This window comes from Melanostigma gelatinosum (assembly GCF_949748355.1).
Source record: "Melanostigma gelatinosum genome assembly, chromosome: 6".
Classification (NCBI taxonomy): Eukaryota; Metazoa; Chordata; class Actinopteri; order Perciformes; family Zoarcidae; genus Melanostigma; species Melanostigma gelatinosum.
Window position 1 is genome coordinate 6,666,184 of NC_136639.1, and position 20,125 is coordinate 6,686,308.

Sequence of the window (20,125 nt, forward strand, 5' to 3'; positions counted from 1 at the left end):
GCCACGAGGAATGACAATGAGATGGAAAACAACACGGAGAAATGGGGATCACAACGAGGCGCAAACAAGACCTTCAAGTCGCTGTATGTGTGATATATAAGAATTACATTCCATTTACAAAGGCAAAAGGGAAGTTTAAGGTTTTTAGTGCACTTGAAATAAAAAGTGCATTTCAGATTTAATTGTAATTGTTTGAAATATGTCAACCCTGTGTACACTCTATTCAATCTATCAGGCCTCTCTGCTAACCGACAATTGCATTTTAGTTGGTGCTGCATGTACGATTAGGACATAATTATTGCGTGATTAAACATGAGTCACTCGAAATCATTGGGTGTTTTGGAGCAAACTGCTCTAGGGACTTCCTGAGAGGAACTGCCCACCGGGGAGATCTTCAAAGAACTACGTCCCTTCAGACCACCAATAGGAACGCTAAGGTGACGTTAACCAGCCGGTGCTCACCAGCTAGGCGATCGGTGAACAGCGAGTTCGCTACATTTGCTATAAACGCTGTGCTTTAATGTCTTAATGTGCTTTAGTAATATGATAATAATTAGACAACTCTGTTACGTGTCACACATCATGTCGACACAAGCAAAATAGCCTCGTCAATAACGTCAAGACTCAGAGAGAAAAGACAAGGCACCAAATTAGGAGGAGTAACATGCTGTATGACAAACAGGAAGAAATTATAGGGAAGGGAAGACAGAAGAAGACAGGGAGAGGAGAAGTGACACAGAGATGAATTAAGAGAGAAAAGGATATGACAGGACAGACACAATGACCTTTAAGAGCGGAAGCAAAGTGAATCAACAATTCACACAGTATTGGTGTGTGTTATACTGCTTGGTGTGTGTGTCTCAGCCTCAGTGTGTTTGTGTGTTTGACAGACGTCTCTGTCCCGTCCTGTCTGTCTTTGGTCCAGGTGCTGCAGTGTGATAACAGCTCCGCCTCTCTCCTCTCCTGTCTCCTGGCTAAGTCCACTAATTCAACGCGTCGCCGCCACCGGAAAGCTTGTTTCCGCTTCGAGAGTCAACTCTTTGGAACTCATTCAACAAAAACATCCAGTGTAGACTTTAAGGAGCTCATTCAATGAACTCTCTGAATTTATTTGCCATGGCTGACTCGTCGACACTGTAATATGGAGTTAACATCAAAATGACAAATGGAGGCGGTGGAAGCCTAATGGTGAGCGAACTGAGCGGCTTGCCGGAGGGTCACATGCTCTTGATGACTCTACGGAGGACAATCTGTGCAGAGGAAAGTGAGTGAAACTAAGTCAAACATGTCTCTTCTCCTTAACTGTGGTGCTGAGGCACCAGGTCTGCCAGCTGCAAAGTAGCAGAGGACGAATGTTGTACTGAGCATCTCCCAGGTGAGGATGTTTGGAGGTAAATAAGTGTGAAAGAGAGTGCCGCTGAAGTATTTGCTCAGCTATTTTGTTGAGTGGATAAAGTTGAGGGAAACATGTATTTAAGGCAAAGTAACACGGTCAGCGTTTGATCCAGGGTCTAAAAATGTCCAGAGTAAGACAAACGTCAAGACCGAGGCCACATCACATGTGCTTTCAATAAAACAAGGGTGTCACAATTGCCAATTATAACTGTCCACTTTTATCCCCGTGAGTTCACGTTTGACTGGGTGCACAAAAGATAAAACTTGGATTTACCATCAGTCCAAACAGCAACAAAATTGAACTTGGATAATATCTGTTTTCATGAATAATAAAAACCTCATACTCAGCTTTCTGCGTTTTCCTGACTGCTGGCCACTCACAACCACAACGAGTAGCCTCTTCATTTGGAAATATTAACTTTAGAAAGCAATTCATGTAAAGTTTAAAATGTCAACGTAATGAAGTGACGGCATTACAAAACATCATGTAAAACTGTACCAAAGGAGAAAAAGGTTATGATTGCAAAAACTGATATTGTAAACTGGCCTTTAGGATTATGATCATGGAATAATAAATAGGCTGCATTTACATCATGCTTTTATCCAAAGCAGTTTACAATTTGCCATTCACTTATTTACACACACACACACACACACACACACACACACACACACACACACACACACACACACACACTGATGGTGGCAGAGCTACCATGCAAGGCAGTGGCTCAACCATCATAAACAATGAGGTATCGGCGTCTTGCTCAAGGAGTCACAGCCCACGATAGGCGTGAGTTTAACAACAGTTGGTTAAAGTTTGGGAAATAGTTGTGTTCAGAGGAAATGATAGAACATGGGTGCCTGCACGCCTCACCAGAAATATACAAATCACTTCCAAAAAGCCACTGCTGAACCTTTATCAGTCACCAGAGAGCCTTCACTGTTCACAAACTGCATGTCAAGCGGCCTCAACCTATCTCCTGTCTGTTTTGTTCCCTGCTTCAGTCAGTGGTCCTCAATCAGCAGACTCACTCACTCCCCTTCGCCACCCCCTCGCTTTGCCATGATGGATAGAGCCTGGTCTTATCCTCCTCTTCTCCTCCCCTCTCCCCTGTCAACAGCAGAGATTTCTGGTGGGGAGAGAAGTGAGAAAGAGCAGCAGAAGAGTAGCACAGCAAAAAAAAGGTACAGCAAAGAGAAAGCAGGGAGAGTTGTAGAATAATCTTTTTTGTTTTGTTTGGTTGCTTTAGAAACACAAGACATGTGCTTCATTCTGGCTGTATTTTGCAGAAGATTAAAGTGTAGTAATTGATTACCAGCAACACTGGATTCTGAGACTTGCGAGCATGAACAAGGACCTCAGACTGAAAGGATAGGTTCACATTTGTTTAAGCCGCTGTTTACAGACATGCAGAATACAGTTGTATGGATAGAGCAACACGTTCTCCCGATCAATGTGTCAAATAACGCAGCTTGGTCAGTGCTCCTTCAGCGTCTGACATCCCTATGACCCTATAACAACTTAAAGTAAAGTTGACTTTTTGTCTCATCGTCACGAGAGTCAACAGTCACATGACTCACTTGAGTTGCGAGTCACGTGAGTCGTGAGTCAGTCGAGCTCAACCTAACCTTTTAAAAAGGCACTATGTGCATAACAAGTGTATATTGACACGCTGACACTTGTAAAACTGACGCTGGAAGGGTGACCGTTCTTATTCCCAACCTGTCACATATGGAAAAAACTTAAAATAAGTCAACGCTGACTTTCGGTTTCACACTGGACACGGACAACTGCCTCCTGGAAGAAAGTTCCGTCAGTGTTTGACCCATCCATTGGGTCCAGTCCTCCTCCCTACATGGACTTTGGTGCTTGTTATCCTGCATCACCTGACTTCCAGAGCAGTTGCTCTGAGATTCTAATGTTGCCATGGATGGGTTTACATTGGAGTTACTTAAAAAGCCCAGTGAGTCTCATTCAGATGCTAAAGACTGTCTTGTGCGTCAGTATCGGAAGCCGTGACACCCTGGGCTGAAGAGTCATTGGTCGCTGTAATCCATCCTCTGAATAAAAAGAGTAAAGAGATCCTTACCAGCTTGACTCCCATTGTAAGAGAAGTGGGACAAAATTTCTTGACTTCTTGACTTCTATCGGCATCAACTTCTTACATTGAATTCCTATAAAGAACGCCTACTCTTTCCGCTCATCCTCTTCTTACTTCCTTCCCCATGTTTCTATCGAACACCCTCGTTGTGCTTCCTCTACAGCACCTACCTCCATCTCTCATCAGTCTGAGGCTCTTATGTAACTCCACATAGAACGCTATAGGTGTCACTCTCATCCCTTTCATGTCCCTGTTGCAAAATCCCTGTAATCCTTTATGGCAGGGGAATTCAACTAAACTTCCAAAAGGTCCAGATTGAGAAAATCTCCTCGGGGCAAAGGTCCGAAACATTACAATAATATCTAACTTGCTCTATTTAGTGCCATGTATATATATATATATATATATATATATATATATATATATATATATATATATATATATATATATATATATATATATATATATATATATATATATTCAAGAAGCCTAATAGTAGTAACAATGTCTCTGTGTAACAACTGTCAAATCAAATAAAGTGCACATCAATTATATTTCAACAAATTATTGTTCTCAGTTTTCAGATTGAACTGGCTGGATTATAAATATTAAAGAATAACTGACATAACAGAAAGCTTTTCAAAACTGTGCATTCAAATAAAGTAATTCATTTTAGAAAAATGAATTTCACTGAATTGTCCTGCAGCTTTAAATTCACTTCATTCAGGTGTGAAGTTATGTCAATAAAAGAAGCCACAATATTACATTTTTGTCATCTAAAAAGAGAAATCAGTGAGCATGGACTTTATCTGTGGTTATTAACCCACTTGTTCAGCTCTATTCTCTCTGGTAACATCATTGGACAGTGAATGACTGTTTTGGATTCTGATCATTTTGGGCTCTTATGTTTATTTTCTGTCTTCATTTCAGATGTGAGTGGGTACGTTTGTTCAAAGCAGTCGTGCTTTGCCTCGTAGTGCGCTTCATTTGCCGCTTTTACTAATAGTTACGGTTTCTGAACATATGAGACGTGCTGTTTTACCTGCCTGGGGTAAGAATTAACATAGAAGAGTGTGTTCATTCTTTCTTACAAATGATATTCTCTCTGAACACGTTTCTCTTTTTGGAGAACGTCATGTGAGAGAACTTCTCTGATTAGCGGGACCCCTGCTTTATACCCTCTGTGTCTCCTGGTTGTTTGATTATGGCTGTAGGAATATCTACCAACATGGCTGCCTGTATCTCTGACTATGTGTCTAACTGGTTGAACGGGTTTGTTAGATAGCTGCCTGGTTGACTGGTGAGATGGATGGATAGATTGTTTGTTTGGATGACTGCATGGCTGACAAACTGACTGACGGGTTGGCTGGGAAGCTGATGACTGGACAGCAGTCCATCTGTCTGGCTCGCTGCATGTGTGCATCTGCAGGATGGCTGACTAAACACGCATATGGGTGTGTGCGTTTGTGTGTATCCCACTTTATCTGCTGCTTTTCTGTCCATCAGCATGCTGATCCCACTACTTCTAAATTCCTTCCTCTGTGCTTCCCTCTATGAGTGGAGGAGGAGCGAAGAGGAGGCTGGGTAATTATGTCTACATATTCTAAATGTGTGTGCGTGCATGCATATGCATGCAGTGTATAATTCTTTTTGTTGTTGTTTTGCTTTCTCTCCTCCTATCCTAACCATTGGAGCCCATCAGTATCCGTAGATATTTTGGCGACGGGTCTCCACTCATGCCACCCACTACTGCTCATACTATGACAGCTTCTGGGAACAAACACACACACACACACACACACACACACACACTCACGTAGCAGGTTATGGCATCGTACCCTATTGTTTAATTCTTAAAGCACCACTGGGATCCTGGCGGCTTAGCCTCATCTATCTGTTGACACTGACATTGCATGTGAAAAAGAAGAGTGTGGGGCTGTGTGTGGAAGTGAGTTTGTGTTTGTGTATGTTTGCTGTCAATCACACATCAGTCACACATACGCAGTACTGACAGGTGTCCTGGAAGTCCGTCCTGTTTACACTCAAAAACAACCCCAAAGCTTTGCCTCTACTGCAATGTGAGTACAAAGTGGAAACTATTAGAGAAGTCTGACATTTGTTCCTGGTAAGTATTAACATAGCAGGCCGTTATAGAATAACACAATCAGTGTATTGCAACTAAACCTTTTCACAAACCTCCTAAGCCTGACAGCTACAGCAACACTCTGAAGAGTTACCTCGCTATCAGTTGGAGATCTTTTTTTAAATGGTCTAAACTTCTGAATCTGTTATTTGTAAAACTGCTAAAATGACATATGACTTCAGTGTGATTCAAGCACTGTGGTTGTTAAACAAGACGGTTAACTAAAGCCCCTAAATATTAAGATAATCCTGGTGAGATTTAGTGCAGGCCATTGGTTTCTTTGAGCACATTCATTGTCAGTTTCTTCATTGTCAGTTACCAGGGGGCACGAGCAAAGATTGTTGAGTAGCTCAGACAATTTAGTGTAATTGTTGTCACGTTGCACCTTAAACCAATAAAACGTCCAGCTACTGCACAGGACACACCTGAGTCAGCTGTAAAAAGCTTAATGCATCTGCTGCTATTTGAGAGTTTGTAACAAGTTAGTAAGAGAGCAGGAAAATCAAAACAGCTAAAAGTGCTGATACATTATTGAAAAGTCCAGTTTCTGCAACTCCCAAGTTAAAAAATGCAATTAAATCTAAAAAATAGGCAAAATTAATTCAAACATTTTCAGACAAAAACAGTTTAGAAGCCACTAGATTAGTGCATGCTGTATCTCTTTTTATGCATTACCACGAGGCGTCATGAGTCAGAGATTTTCAAATACAAATAGTTTCTGTTGGTTGTTATTATTTATACTGCTAATGAAACAAACACGAGTAATGATCAGCAGTATGATATACAGCAATGACCATTTTGATGTTGCGTTTCTCGAATAAACACAGCAATTGTTCACTCTGTTCACTGTTCATTTAAGCTTTAACATCTGGCTGCTGCTATCAGGGGATCTTTATTAAGAATATTCTGTGGTGCCTGTGAAGCATTTCATGCTCACAGTAGTTTGTTTTGGTATAAAGGAAGAGCTGGGTAGCTTTGTGAAACCCGCTGTAATTACAGCCTAACATACAAATAAAACAGCATGACCAAAATAAGGCTCAAAAAACAAGTGGCTTTTAATTAATTAATGACTTTATTACTCTAATCCTACATTGTTCTATTTTTTGTCTCCGAGTCATTTCAATGCCTTTGAAAGTATTGAAGTTTGCATCATTTTGTCTCCCTCCATGTCTTCTACCTTAGCTGTCCCCTGCAAAACTCATTACAGACCATTCTCTGTGATCTAATCTGCCGCAGTTGCTTTCTCTACTCTCCACTGGAATAGCCCGTTCGTTCATCCCTCCCTCCCTCCCTCCCTCCCTCTCTCTTTCGCTCCATCCCGACCACATGCCACCTCCATGCTGGAGGACTCATTATGCAGACCAACTCTCCCTCTGTCTCTCTTATCACTCTCCACTGGAGTGCTCATTACTGTCTCTCTGTCCCTCACTTCTGTTTCTCTCGCTCTCTCTTCCTTTATATCTTAATCTCTGTCTGATACACACACACACACACACACACCTACACACACACCTACACACACTGCTCAGTAATTTCTGTTCTTGGTTTTACAAAAGTGGCAACAGCATACTACATATCGTATTAGTTCATTTTTACGTGTGAGACTAAGAATGTTGGAATGGACTAAAATGTACTGTATGTTTGCACATGTGGAATGAAAGGGAGACCATGTAGCTTTTGAAAGAAGAAATAACCGAATCCAACTCTTCCAAATGAAAAGGGGAATTCATTAGCATTGAAATGCATTGTTTCTAAATTCCATACTTTGTTTTCTGCTGCAGCCTTACTTGGTCTGGCTACTGGTGGCTTATTGGTGGCCAATGTAAGATGACTGCAGCTAGATATTGCTCTGCTTTTTTTATTGATAACAATTGTGCTACTTCTATGTTTTATCATTCATCAATGTCCTGTAATTGCAAATCATGGCCATGATGGTCGCTGTTTGTGGCTCCCCATAATGCTGTTTGCTCTGAAATATACATGAGGTGAAACTAAAACCAAAATGTACTACTACTTCCAATGCTACACAGAACAGTGGCACCAATTGTCAAAGGTCTTTCATACATTTATCGTTTATCCATTTTTTTTATTTTTTAATCTGCAGATAGTTATTTCTAAATATCTTAACTTGTGTGCTTAACACTTGATAAAAAAAGATGTCACTTTTCATGTAATTCAACTCACCACTACTGCAAGGGGGGGGGGGGGGAAAGCATGGAGTAAAAGTAACGTCTTTAATTCCACAATGGACTGAAGTGGTTTAGGAGACATGTCCATGTGGACAAAACTATATCACATAATCCTCAACAGCAGATGGAGTTTGCCAGTTCTCATGGAATCAAAGATATAACCACGTCCATTGTTTTGAGGCACATTAAGGACTTCTCATCCATGTTGATTTGAAAAAAACGTATCCTTGATCTTGGACACAGACGATAACTGAACAGTTTAAAATCAATGGCTTTTAAGTAGCTGTCCTGTAGCTTTTAATTAAATCATATGCACCATTTTTGGGGTAAAACAATCCACAGACATCACTGTAAACGGAACCATACCAAAACTATGTGCATGGATAGATACCCCTGGAGGTAAGGGGAAAATATAGGGCTTCTGGCTTTTGGGTGAATTGACCCTTTAAATGTCTCAAATTGCCACTTTTTTAAACTTCCAAACAATTTGAAGGAAAGATAACACAATAGGAACCATTAAAAGTCAAGCACATTTGTCCATTCAAGTCTCAGACAGAAGACTGTGAATTATGTCTCCACAGACCTCAAAGCGCAGTTTGTGTGCCAAGTGTCTATATGTGTGTCCGTGTGTGTGTGTGTGTGTAACACATCTTTGTGGATCGTGTTCCATGGGTATAAAGATGAGTCCTTCCACGAGGATGTGCTGCAACTAATCACAAGATGATTACTTTAATTAATTAGCTGACTGTACAGCACACATCATAAACGCTAATTAGGAGAAATGGTGGAGCAAGAGAGAGCGAGTGAGAGAGAGTCGACAAATAAATTAGGAAAAATGAGGTGGGCAAAGTGATAATAAGACGAAGGGAGAAGGGAAGACCAACAATCAGGAACAGATGTAGTATAGCTGGAGAAATAAAGGAGATGGATACTGCTTTCACTTTTTAGCTTCCCTTTTCTGTTCCTCTCTTACATGTTGTGCACCCACTCTTTTTTATCTCACAATGTTCTCTTCTTTCTCTCTTTCCCGAAGGGATTTAGATATTTGCAGACAAATGATTCTGTAGGGCCAGGAGCTCTGGGCAATGTTCATACAGAGAAGCCACCATTCACACACGCATGCATATATATATAGGCTTTTGTTGTTCTGTATACTCAACATGGCTGAGTGCCATTTGCATGTTCTTGAGGTACAGGGACATTTACACGCACGGTGTGTGTGTGTGTGTGTGTGTGTGCGTGTGTGTGCATGTGGCTTTCCTCTATAGGGATTGGAATATGAAACATAATTGAGATTATACCTTCTGAAGCAAAGAACAAGGAGGGGATCAAACAACATTCCACACATTACTTTGAAAGACTCACATTGTGTGCGTGTGCGTGTGTGTGTGTGTGTGTGTGTGCGTGTACGTGTGTCAACTGCAATATTTTTTAAGTCCTGTTAAGATTAGAATCGAGAGGTTTTACTGGGAGAAGAAAGGGTGGTAGGACATTGGTGATTCCTTTGTTTTTCCAACAAGCAGCTCAACCAACAAAGGTGTTAAAGATCCAGTTATAATTCTATATGTATAAGTCCTACACATGGCCCAAACTGGTGGCAATGGTTTCTCTTTCGCCTCTTCATGTATTCATCCTGATTCTTGGAACAATTTTCTTTAATCTATACAGTGTATAGATTTTCTGTTTCATATACATAGTGAAACTGTCTTAAACATTATTACAAACAAATAACAGAGCAAGCAAGCTGTGCAGTAGGTCCTACAGAACAAGAGGTTAGGGAAGACAAAAACGAAGAGCTGAAAATAAAGAGGGAGAAAGGAAACTTAAAAAAAATGAAACAGGCGAATGGAAGTGGAGATTTTTCCATGAATAATAGCCCATTCATCAGTGCTAATTTGCTCGGCTAATGCTCTCACTGAGCTTAATGGGGAGATTAGCCGGGCAAATTAGCACTGATAAACGAGCAAACACGAACCAGGGTGGTCAATCATGGAGTCAGCCGTGAATTCATACCTCAGCAATGGAAAGCATCTGCTCTAAATGAGATTTTAGTTCAAGTTCAACGACTAACTGCCCCTCACGGCCACACCGCCTTCCAATAACGTTGATGATAAATACAGAAACGAACAGGAACAGACAATAAAATAATCAACATCCAATGCATTGACAGAAAGCTGTACACTGATTAAATGAAGTACATTGGTTGAGTAAAACGGGTTTGCAGTTGATCAGGTTGAGAGCATGAGGGGAAATTAAAGCCCTTCTTGTATTTAAATTAGCCAGCAACTGATTTAGCTTTGGAAACACAATGCAATGCCAACGATGTCTTTTCAATCTGATCCCACATGATCATGGTTGTGGGAGTATATCTAACGTAAGTCATGGGAATCCAATAAGACACAATCTCTTACATACTCTGGAATGTAAAAAGGACTTCAGGGAATCTTCAATTCCTTCATGAATAAGTAATGCAATCATTAAAGTTGTACACGATTGGGTGATGCTCGTATCCAGAGTGACTTGAGAATGAGCGCAGACAGCAGAGTAAGCTTGAATTTCCAAGATCACAACATTACAAGCGACCAGTAGATTACAAGGATGAGAGCATCGGTGCCCTGTGACAGAATGTCCCGGTGACCTTAAAACACGTCATGTAGCGAGGAGAAGTCCAAAGAACGAGGAGAAAAACACCAACTGCTGTTGTGAGATCCTTTTGAGATCCTTGAGGAACTCCATGAAGGATTTATGAATCGTTGTTGAGGGTCCACCACACCGTGACTGATCCATGCGGATGCAGCGTGTCTGGAATGAACAACAACAGCCTTATTTTCAGGGGGGTATTTTCGGAGATTTCACAGCTCAGAGCCAAACTCAAACACATCATTGGACGGGTTTGATAGGAAATCTTGAGGAGAGATTAGCTGAACTTGAAGCACTCATCCATTGCTATCGCATATTCTGCCTGATATTGTAGCTTCTTCTTTGGCGAGAGAGTTGAGGAACATATGACAATACATCAAAGACACATACAAGAACCGGTTTCTACCGGGTGTTTTTTGTCTACTCTGCTGGGCTTTCTGTAACAACACATAACTGTCATGGTGGGTGAGCAATCACATGTGTGAAAACAATTCTATACACTTTTGATGGTGTTCACTGGCTCAGTGGGTAAATGCGACAGCATCCAATAGCTGAATTGCGACTGGAAGAGGAGAGGGGGACGGTCACACTTGATCGAGCATATTATTCTATGGGGAGCAAATAGTCAAAACTTGCTTTTTAAATTTTCGACGTACATGTCTTGGATTTCTGAGAAACAGTCTTTTAAAAAGTATAATCATGTTAACACAGTTATAGCTCTTGGTTTTAAAGATAGGAAAGAAAGGAAAGTCATTTGAAGTTGACCAGTGTGACGAATAATATCAATATACATATAACAATTACTCAGATCGTGACAGGCTCACGTGTGTTTACGTGTGTCCACAGCGTACGATGTGCAAGACTGAAAGACAAAGTAAATATGAATGCAGATTGAGCCCGGTGACAAAGACACGGCCACACATATGCACGACGCACAGACAGGAAACAGTATTGTTCCTCAGCCCCTCAGCTCCCTGCAGTGCATCGTGAATATAGGAGGAAGTACTAAAAGAGAAAGCGATATTGTGACCTGCAGGTTTGGATAAACTACAGCAGAGAGCTCATCACTGTAAGCAAATGGGATGGAAAGAAAAAGATGTGCAATGTGTTGAGCAGATAAACAAGCTATAGCAGAAGGTCTCAGAAGAATGGTGTCATTCTGCAACAACTAAGGGCCACGTAGATGAGATTCAGCCTAAAGAATCCCACTTTGTGATCAGAGTGGAGCTGCAGAGCTGTTTTTCAGAGAGAGAGTTAAAGAGAGTTAAAGGTAACAGAGGAGAGGCTGACGGATGAATACTAAAAAGGCCTGTTCAATTCATTTGATGCTTTGAAGGCACAGAAATTCCTTCGCCGATAAATATTAGGTTCAAAATTACAACATTTTCTGTTTGAACCCCTGTATTTAGATATTTAATACAAATTCCATCATGAAACCAAAAAATAAATCTGAACTTTTTTCTTTTGGTTTCTGATCATTTCTAAAAGTAAAAAACAGGATATGTAGTTGACGGAGCGGAAACACCAGCTGTATGTATGCTGTACTGCAGCAGACAAATGCAACATCTATATTATAATTAATAACAAAATAAATGTATTGTATGAAATAAAAAACATAACATACAATGTCTAACTTCCACAAATCCCCCCTGTGGAAACAGAGCCAATGTGCAGCTGGACTTCAGCCATTGCGCAGTACAAATTGTGACTTTTACAAAAGCAACATCTGTAGCCTATTTCAAGTGCGTCCCAGAATAATAAAACAGACAAGATGTTTTCATGAGCCTGGGTTCCAGGCCAAGTAAATAAAAATGTTATTCGAGTTCCAGGGGGGAAAGCTGCGGGAAAGGGATTTCTCTCCGTCAGTAAAAAATATCAGCTGTTCCCTCCCGGCGTGTTAAAAACAAACTTAGCCTCAAATTCCTTTTTATAACTCCTGGGGTAACTTAGAGGTAAATGCCCAAACACACAGAAAAAGACACACACCACATGGTTTAAAACATGCTCCTCAGAGTAACATGTATCCTCAGCGCAGAGGAATGCAGGAGTAGTTCAGAGGAGCCCTGTTTCTAATTGGGGCTCCTCTATCCCGCAGCAAGGAGAGGCACGCACAATAAACACAACACAATGAACCGGCCAGGCATTTGCATTTGAAGCATCCCCAAACTAGCGTTGGCAGACCCAGACTCAAAGAGTGATTAGGAAAACAAAGAAACGACACAGAAGAGTGCCAGGAGTCGAAAAGCAGGGAGAGATGGGACATTCGCGTGCGGAGACAGCTAAATGAATACGTGTGCACATGCACGGCTGTGCTGTGGATCACAGTCATTTCAATAAGTTCAAAAGGCAATTTTGTTCAAACACACTCGTACTCCGAGACTTATTAATTCGAATTTCAGTGATAGTGTCGATCATTTGGCAAGAGATACAGCCAAAGTACAAACAATCCCCCATTCTTCCCTCAGACTTTGCTCCTTCTCCTCTAGCATGTCTCCGTCTGTATTTTTCTCGCCCTCACACACACACGGCAGAGACCCAAAAACACACAAACACTGGCACTATCCCGAGGTTGATGGCTGTCACCTTTGTGTACTCAGCCTCTTTCAGGAGCCGGCAATGCAAATAACACCGTTATGAATATTCATGACAGATTTGAGGTGGAAAGAGGGAGCGAGGGGGAGAACGCAGGAGAAGGGAGAAGGAAGAAAGGAGATGGTGACAGGGAAATTGAAGGGCAGGGAGGAGAGAAAGTAGAGGAAGAATGCTGTAGACAGAATGATAGCGCAGACTGGATTAGGGAAAGAAACAGAGACAGAGTGACTGTGTGGGTTAAATAGAGAGAGTAGGCGTGTCTGTGTGTGTGTGTATTTTGCTCTTCTCAAGGGAATATCAGAGTGAAAAGGTGATAATGTTGAAATTAAAATAGTTTTCCTGTCCTAAATAATAGCTACGCGACATTCAAATTATTTGACAAACTATTTTAAAAACAATTTGACAAATTACCCTTTAATTAGAACAACGGATCCAACAGTCTGGTAATGTTGCAGAGCTCTCCACCTCTGCCCAAGTGACACTGCATTAAGAAAGTAACCACAACTGATCATCATTGTCTGATTCATCTTCGTGTATCATGACGTGTCGGCTGCCGTGAATGTTCCTCAGCACTTTCTGCAAGAAGTACTATTAAAGACTGTCGGCTCCAGTCTGACCTCCCAGACTCAGCAGGAATTGTACACACTGGCTCCTGGCATTGGGTATCAGGCTATCGACTAATGGAGCAGAGCAATTGTACACATAATCTGTGTGTCAGCTGATACTGGAGAGCAACATGCATAGATTAATTAATGGGTCTATTTATCTACATTCTTGTCAAACATGTGAATGATTGCTTCAATATGTATGCAAGTGTGCATGTGTCTGTGTTAACTCTCCCAGTGTATACAAAAAAGACCAAATTACTTTTCTGATAACAGTTTTATCTTGTTATTTTGTATTTTCTCAGTGTGTCAAGAGTGTATGTGTGTCTGTGTGTGAATATGCCTCTGGGTAATCATATCATTACCTATCAGATTATGTGGATGTTTATGGCAATGAGTGCTGCCAATTACCTGCAGAGAACCGCTGTCAAATCAGCCTTTCTTTAACGTAACAATGGAGAACTTTAGGATTCATAAGGGTACAGTTGAGGCATCTAAGCCGTTGATTGACTACCTTTACATGCACGCTCATATTCCACTATTATTCAGATTATGATGACATTTCAAATTTGATATGGCTCATGTAAACATATTTGGATATTCTGCATTAGGCCTTATTCCAAATGAAACATTTTCCGATTTAGACATGTGGGATATGCCGATATTATTCATGTTTCAGAAGCATTGTATGCATACAGATTATTTGGAATATGCGTTTCAATAGGGTTTTTTTTTACGGCAATGCAACACACGGCCTCTTTCCTGTTAATGACCAGCTCTGGATGTTGTACACAAACCAACTAGCTAATGGTTTGGAAAGCTGCAGTAGAGTTGCATCCCTAATGGAAAAGCCCACATTTCTGGTCAGAACGAGAAACACATACTTGTAAACATTATGAAGGACATGGATATCAACAGGATTTTGAATATGCACAAATATCGCAACGCTGACCTTTTCAAGAAGATGCGTAAAGGAATGAAAGAGAGAGGCTGTGTCTGCCACCTGGAGAACTTTGAAAAAACATATTTCCATATCATGGTAGGGCATCGACCCCTTTAATACACAGCCAGGAATGGCGTTGGGGTGGAATTCACTGGCCCTGGTGATAAGGATGCGGCATGGGGCCATTTGAAGTTAATCGGGATATGTACAGCTGTGCTATATGCAAACGGAAATATTACTGCAGTATTGATTTTCCTCATCCATGTAAACAGCTTATTCTGAATACTGCTTGTTTCAGAATAAGGGCAAACAACTGAATATTTGGTGCATGTAAACGTGGTCATGTTACAGCCTTTTCTAGCTGACTACTATCCACTAAAACAACTTCACCATTCAGCCCCTGCTGTCCGTCCTTTGACACCAACAACTTGCTTTGCAATTTCCACCAGGGAAGCATTATCTTTCTTAACGTTACACCTCATGGCACATTAACCTTATTTCAGCAAATAAAGCTATTAGAGAGTAGAAAGAATGGAGGAAAATCTAGAAGAAGAAGATGAAGAAGATGACAAAGACGAAGAAGAAGAAGAAGAAGAAGAAGAAGAAGAAGAAGAAGAAGAAGAAGGAGGAGGAGGAGGATCCTGTCAGAAAATGACCTTTTTAACCCCCTGCTGTGTTGCAATTTCCCCTTACTTGGTTTGAATACAGCAACCATATTCTTAACACAGGATGGATGAAGCATAGTTTAAAGTAACAGGTAAGTGGCATCTATAGAGCTAGCCAGAGCAATCCGGGCTAGAGAGACGTCTATATGTGAGCAGAAATATCGTTGTTGAGTACAATTTAATGGCGGGTGACTACTTAAAGTGCTGCTTCTGTGGAAGCAGATCCTCCAGAGAATGGACAGAAATGTCTGATCCAGGGAAGATTTCCTTTACAGAATATAATAATCAGAGGAATGCACGCACAGAAAAGGACGAAGGCAGAGAGACACTGACTTGGATACAGAAATAGATGAGATGTATTTTTCTCATTTTTGGAGAGTAAAATTTGTTTACTTATACATTAAGTGATGAGTCAACAGATTGCTTCTATGGCACCATACTGACGAGCATATTTGGCGTGCAAATTCATACGTTTCATGAACTTTTTTTACTCTCTGTCTTGTTGTTGGTTTGTTTAGTCGTAATTTCTTGAAACAGATTCTGCTCATGAATGCAACGGGACAACTGTTTGGTATCGGGTTCATGTTTGTCGTCCGAGTCGTGTTGACCAATCACATTTGAGAGGGCTTTAATTGCACGCACATGAACAATTTACAACTGTCATATTTGGCAATGTATAATTTGATGTTACTCATTAGTTAGCTTCAAAGTTGCTACAATATCTCAGTTTAGAGATAGGTTATCACCCAACAAACGACATATGACAGTAACAAGAAGCACTCAGACCAAACAAAGCGTCTTCCACCAATACATGGTTGATCTGGGAAGTTTGGGAAGTGTGTATTTATTTGTATCAACCCTGGAAGACAATTTATTGCCTTTATCACGGCTGAAAGAAATGCATCTAATTATCATTTTATCTCCTGCGACTTTCAAAGATTGTATAAAATATATGTGTCAGTTGGAGGTTCAAGCAGCGGAGAAACAAGGACACATGAAGAGAGAGGACAGACTAAACCAGAGAGACAAAGAAAGACAACGACATCACAAAATCACACACTACGGCTCAACATGAAGTACAGGATGCACACAGAACACATCATATTCCTGAACACGATATATAACACAAACACACACACACACACACACTGTAAAACACAGATTAATGTGAATATATGTACCGAAGCAGCTGAGCTCATGTGCAAGAATGCATTTGCACAAATTTCTATGCGTTTACTTACTGAAAGGCTGCTTATACTGTACATTCACAAACAAACACACACAGTCACAAAAACAATTGATTCTCCCTCCTTGGTGGTGTAAGAGCATTTTTCCTCGGTATATGGTGCGTGTGTGTGTGTGTGTGTGTGTGTGTGTGTGTGTGTGTGTGTGTGTGTGTGTGTGTGGTGACACAGAGGAGCGTGGGTGTAACCACCAGAGAGGACTAGCTGGTCCTTAGAAGTACATCTCCCCTCTGAACCTTAGGGAATATCTACTAATCCCCTCACACACACACACACACACAGACACACACACACACACACACACACACACACACACACACACACACACAGAAAGAAAGAAATGGACCATAAATACAGGCCGTATACTGAACCACATCCACATACAGTCACATAAACGTTAGAGTGAGAGAAAATACGGAAAAATGAGACAAGCAGAGGAAAACAAATGTTTTTGCCTTTTGATAACATCTGTCTCAGTCTCTATGTCTGCAGTATATGCCTCACACTCTCCCACACACACGCACACACACACACACACACACACACACACACACACCATGTTCCCCCTCGTCGGTAATCATCTTGCTTATTAACGAACTAAACAACGATAGCACCCAGTTCAAGATGACAGCTTTTTAATGAGCGAGCTACTAATCACTTTGACCCTCAGTCTGTCAACGTTCCCACTGCTGAATAATGCTGAAATGTTCCACGAAAAATAGATTCAAAGCATCAAACTTGTCTGGAAAAGGTTCCCACAGATTGTAGCGCCGTATTAAATACTTTCGGTTGAATGCTCACTGAACTGGAGCTGCACAGAGCATGAATTCATCATCAAGTGTTGCACAATGACACAGCGGAAATAAGTCTCATTCTTTGTTTTGACAACATCAAGATCAAATCAGGGGCTCCATAAACGGATTCACATTTAAGGTGCAAAAAATGAAGACAAATCGAGAGCAAATCTTGAATTACACGAACAGCATGAAACACCTTCACTTTTTTTTTTGCAGTAGTTCTTAATTAACCATAAAGTCTGTCCATTTCATCCTCTTGGCCATTCAAAATGAATCTTGGCTGATAGGCACAAAGAGCGGGGGAGCCATTTCAGGTTTGACTCATTATCTTGGCATTTTTATGAACATCTAAGCTTGAGTACCAGTGTCAAAAACCAATTACACACTCATCTAGCACACGTCTCACATGTCAGCTGTGTTCTTTCAGCCATAAACATGTTTGATTGTCTGTCTGTATCGTTTTCATTTGGTCACAGTCTGTGACTCACTGAATCTATAATGTCTGGAGACTGTAGTCACTGTGCATTCGCTAGAAACACCAATAGTGAAGACAATGTGTTCATCTGTACTTTGTCTGTTCTTTAGTTTCATATAGGATTGACCATTTTCTATGAGAAATGATTCACTTTTTCAGGAGGACAAAAGCCACTATCTTTTCTAATGGCCTACGTCTGATGGTTTGATGATGAATGAATAGATGAATACGAAACACATAACATGTATTCAAAAATCTTATTTTCATGTCTGGCTCTATGGAAATATATTAATGAATAACAAAAGAAGGGCAGTGATCATTTCACAAAAAAATGTGTTCAATTCGACTTTCGATTGTGCAAAATCAAGGTCAGTGTTAGCAGAGAACTTTTTCAGGGACAGCTGTGGTGGCCTTCAGCTTTAGAATCAATTAAATGATAACATTTTAAATCAAAAAAAATTGTGATCAAAGCCGATGATGTGACTCATACTGAAAATGTGACTCAATTGGAGGAAGAGGGCTCGATCAGTGCCGGATGTCTCAGACATCCACAAGCACAGTTCTACTGCTTAGCAGACGGGTATCTCATCATAACGTGACAGAATCATGTATGGTTGCGCCAGACTTCAAGCCAATCCAATTTGGCAGGTGTGTTGCTTCGAGTCCTCCATCCTTGCATCTTTACCGTTTGGAAGAGCAGAGGAGTGAGGAAGAGCTGTAAGTGCAAGAAGCGTGTCCCTTCTCTTCCTCACTCGTCTATGTTACGGTCTCTGCTTTTCCTCCACTTTTTTTAGGCCCTCTCTCCCCTTTACTTCCTGTCTGTCTGTCTCTCTCTCGCTCGTCCTCTCTCCGTGTCCCCCCATCTCTTCAGTAGTTTATCGTAATCACATCACCTCAGTGTGATGGAGCACACTAAAGGCTTATTATGTGTCGCACACACACACTTCACATATGAGCACACTCACACAGGAATGAGATCCACTTAAGCCTTATTAAATGTCTGTCTGTGCTTCTAACATGGGAGATTATCCGCGGGCTGTATGCTATAGAGCAGAGGGCAAGAGCCGCAGTTAGGACGGGAGTGCACGCACGCACGCACGCACACACACGCACACACACACACACACACACACACCTTAGATGCAAGTGAAAGATAAGTTCAATATTAAGATGCTAAGAGCTTTTTTTAAATCGTCATTCTTCAAAATGGACACAGGTGGACACCCGTCGCATAAGGCTGAAAAATGTAGTCAGAGAATATAGAATAGAATAAAATAGAGCAGGATCTCCACTATCTTCCTGTAGCAGTATATCTCACACACACACACACACACACACACACACACACACACACACACACACACACACACACACACACACACAGCAGGGGTGTTGTACAACAAAGACAGAGACTAAGTGTCTGTAGAGGGAACCAAAGAGGCCACCTCATGAGTTATATGTGTGTTTGTAAGTGTGTGTGTGTGTGTGCTTAACATGCACACAGATAAGACACGGCAAACAAAAGTGTACAGTGCATCTGTGTGTGCGCTTGTACAGGGAAGAAGTATGTGTGCTATACATGGCAGAGAGAAATCGTGTGCGTATTTATTTCCCTCCTTCTTGAGTGTGTGTGTGTGTGTGTGTGTGTGTGTGTGTGTGTGTGTGTGTGTGTCTGTGTGTGTGAATTCATCAGCAGGTAGTGCGACTAGGTGCAGTGCAGTCTAGCCACTTGTTATTTTCCTCCACTGTCCTCAGGTGACCTCAGGAATGATTGCGCAGAAATAAATACACAACTGTGGTCCTGTAAATGATTTTACGTAAAGTATTTTACGTCCTTCCGGGGTCCCACGTGTATTATTGGAAAGGTACAATTTTAGCGTTTCAAAATATTCTTGGCGGCATAAATGTGCCGCTTACAATATGTAAAGACTATTCCTTTGACATTGCGAAAAGGGGAGTCGATTGACAATTATAGTGAGTGTTGGACTGAAACACTGGAAAACGTATTCAAAGTTGCTGAGATTTGCTCTCTAAGACTGTTTCCATAATTCTAACCTCATAGGCGTATATTGTTATGGCGATGCTATTTCCAGCCAAGGTTTTGTGTGCTGGGATGTTCTCCGAACAGAATAATACAGAGTGAAAAATGATAAATCTGTCATTTGTCAGCCTGAAATCCCTAAAGTCAGTGAAATGATGAGGCAGAGATGGGATGCAGATATGCATGCTTAGCTTAGATCACAGGTTGTAAACTCATTTTCAGCCAGCCAACCAAAAATAAATTTGTTTCTTGAGATACAAGCGCATGAAAACAAATTTCCGATTATGTCGG

At 41.1% G+C, this 20,125-nt stretch overlaps 1 protein-coding gene across 1 annotated transcript in view; it reads right to left on the minus strand.

The window, feature by feature from the left end:
• LOC306778629 (transmembrane protein 132C) overlaps window positions 1–20,125 on the minus strand; it is a gene marked incomplete at both ends in the record, with an annotated part of 187,461 nt that overhangs the window by 95,525 nt on the left and 71,811 nt on the right. The window lies entirely within an intron of this gene.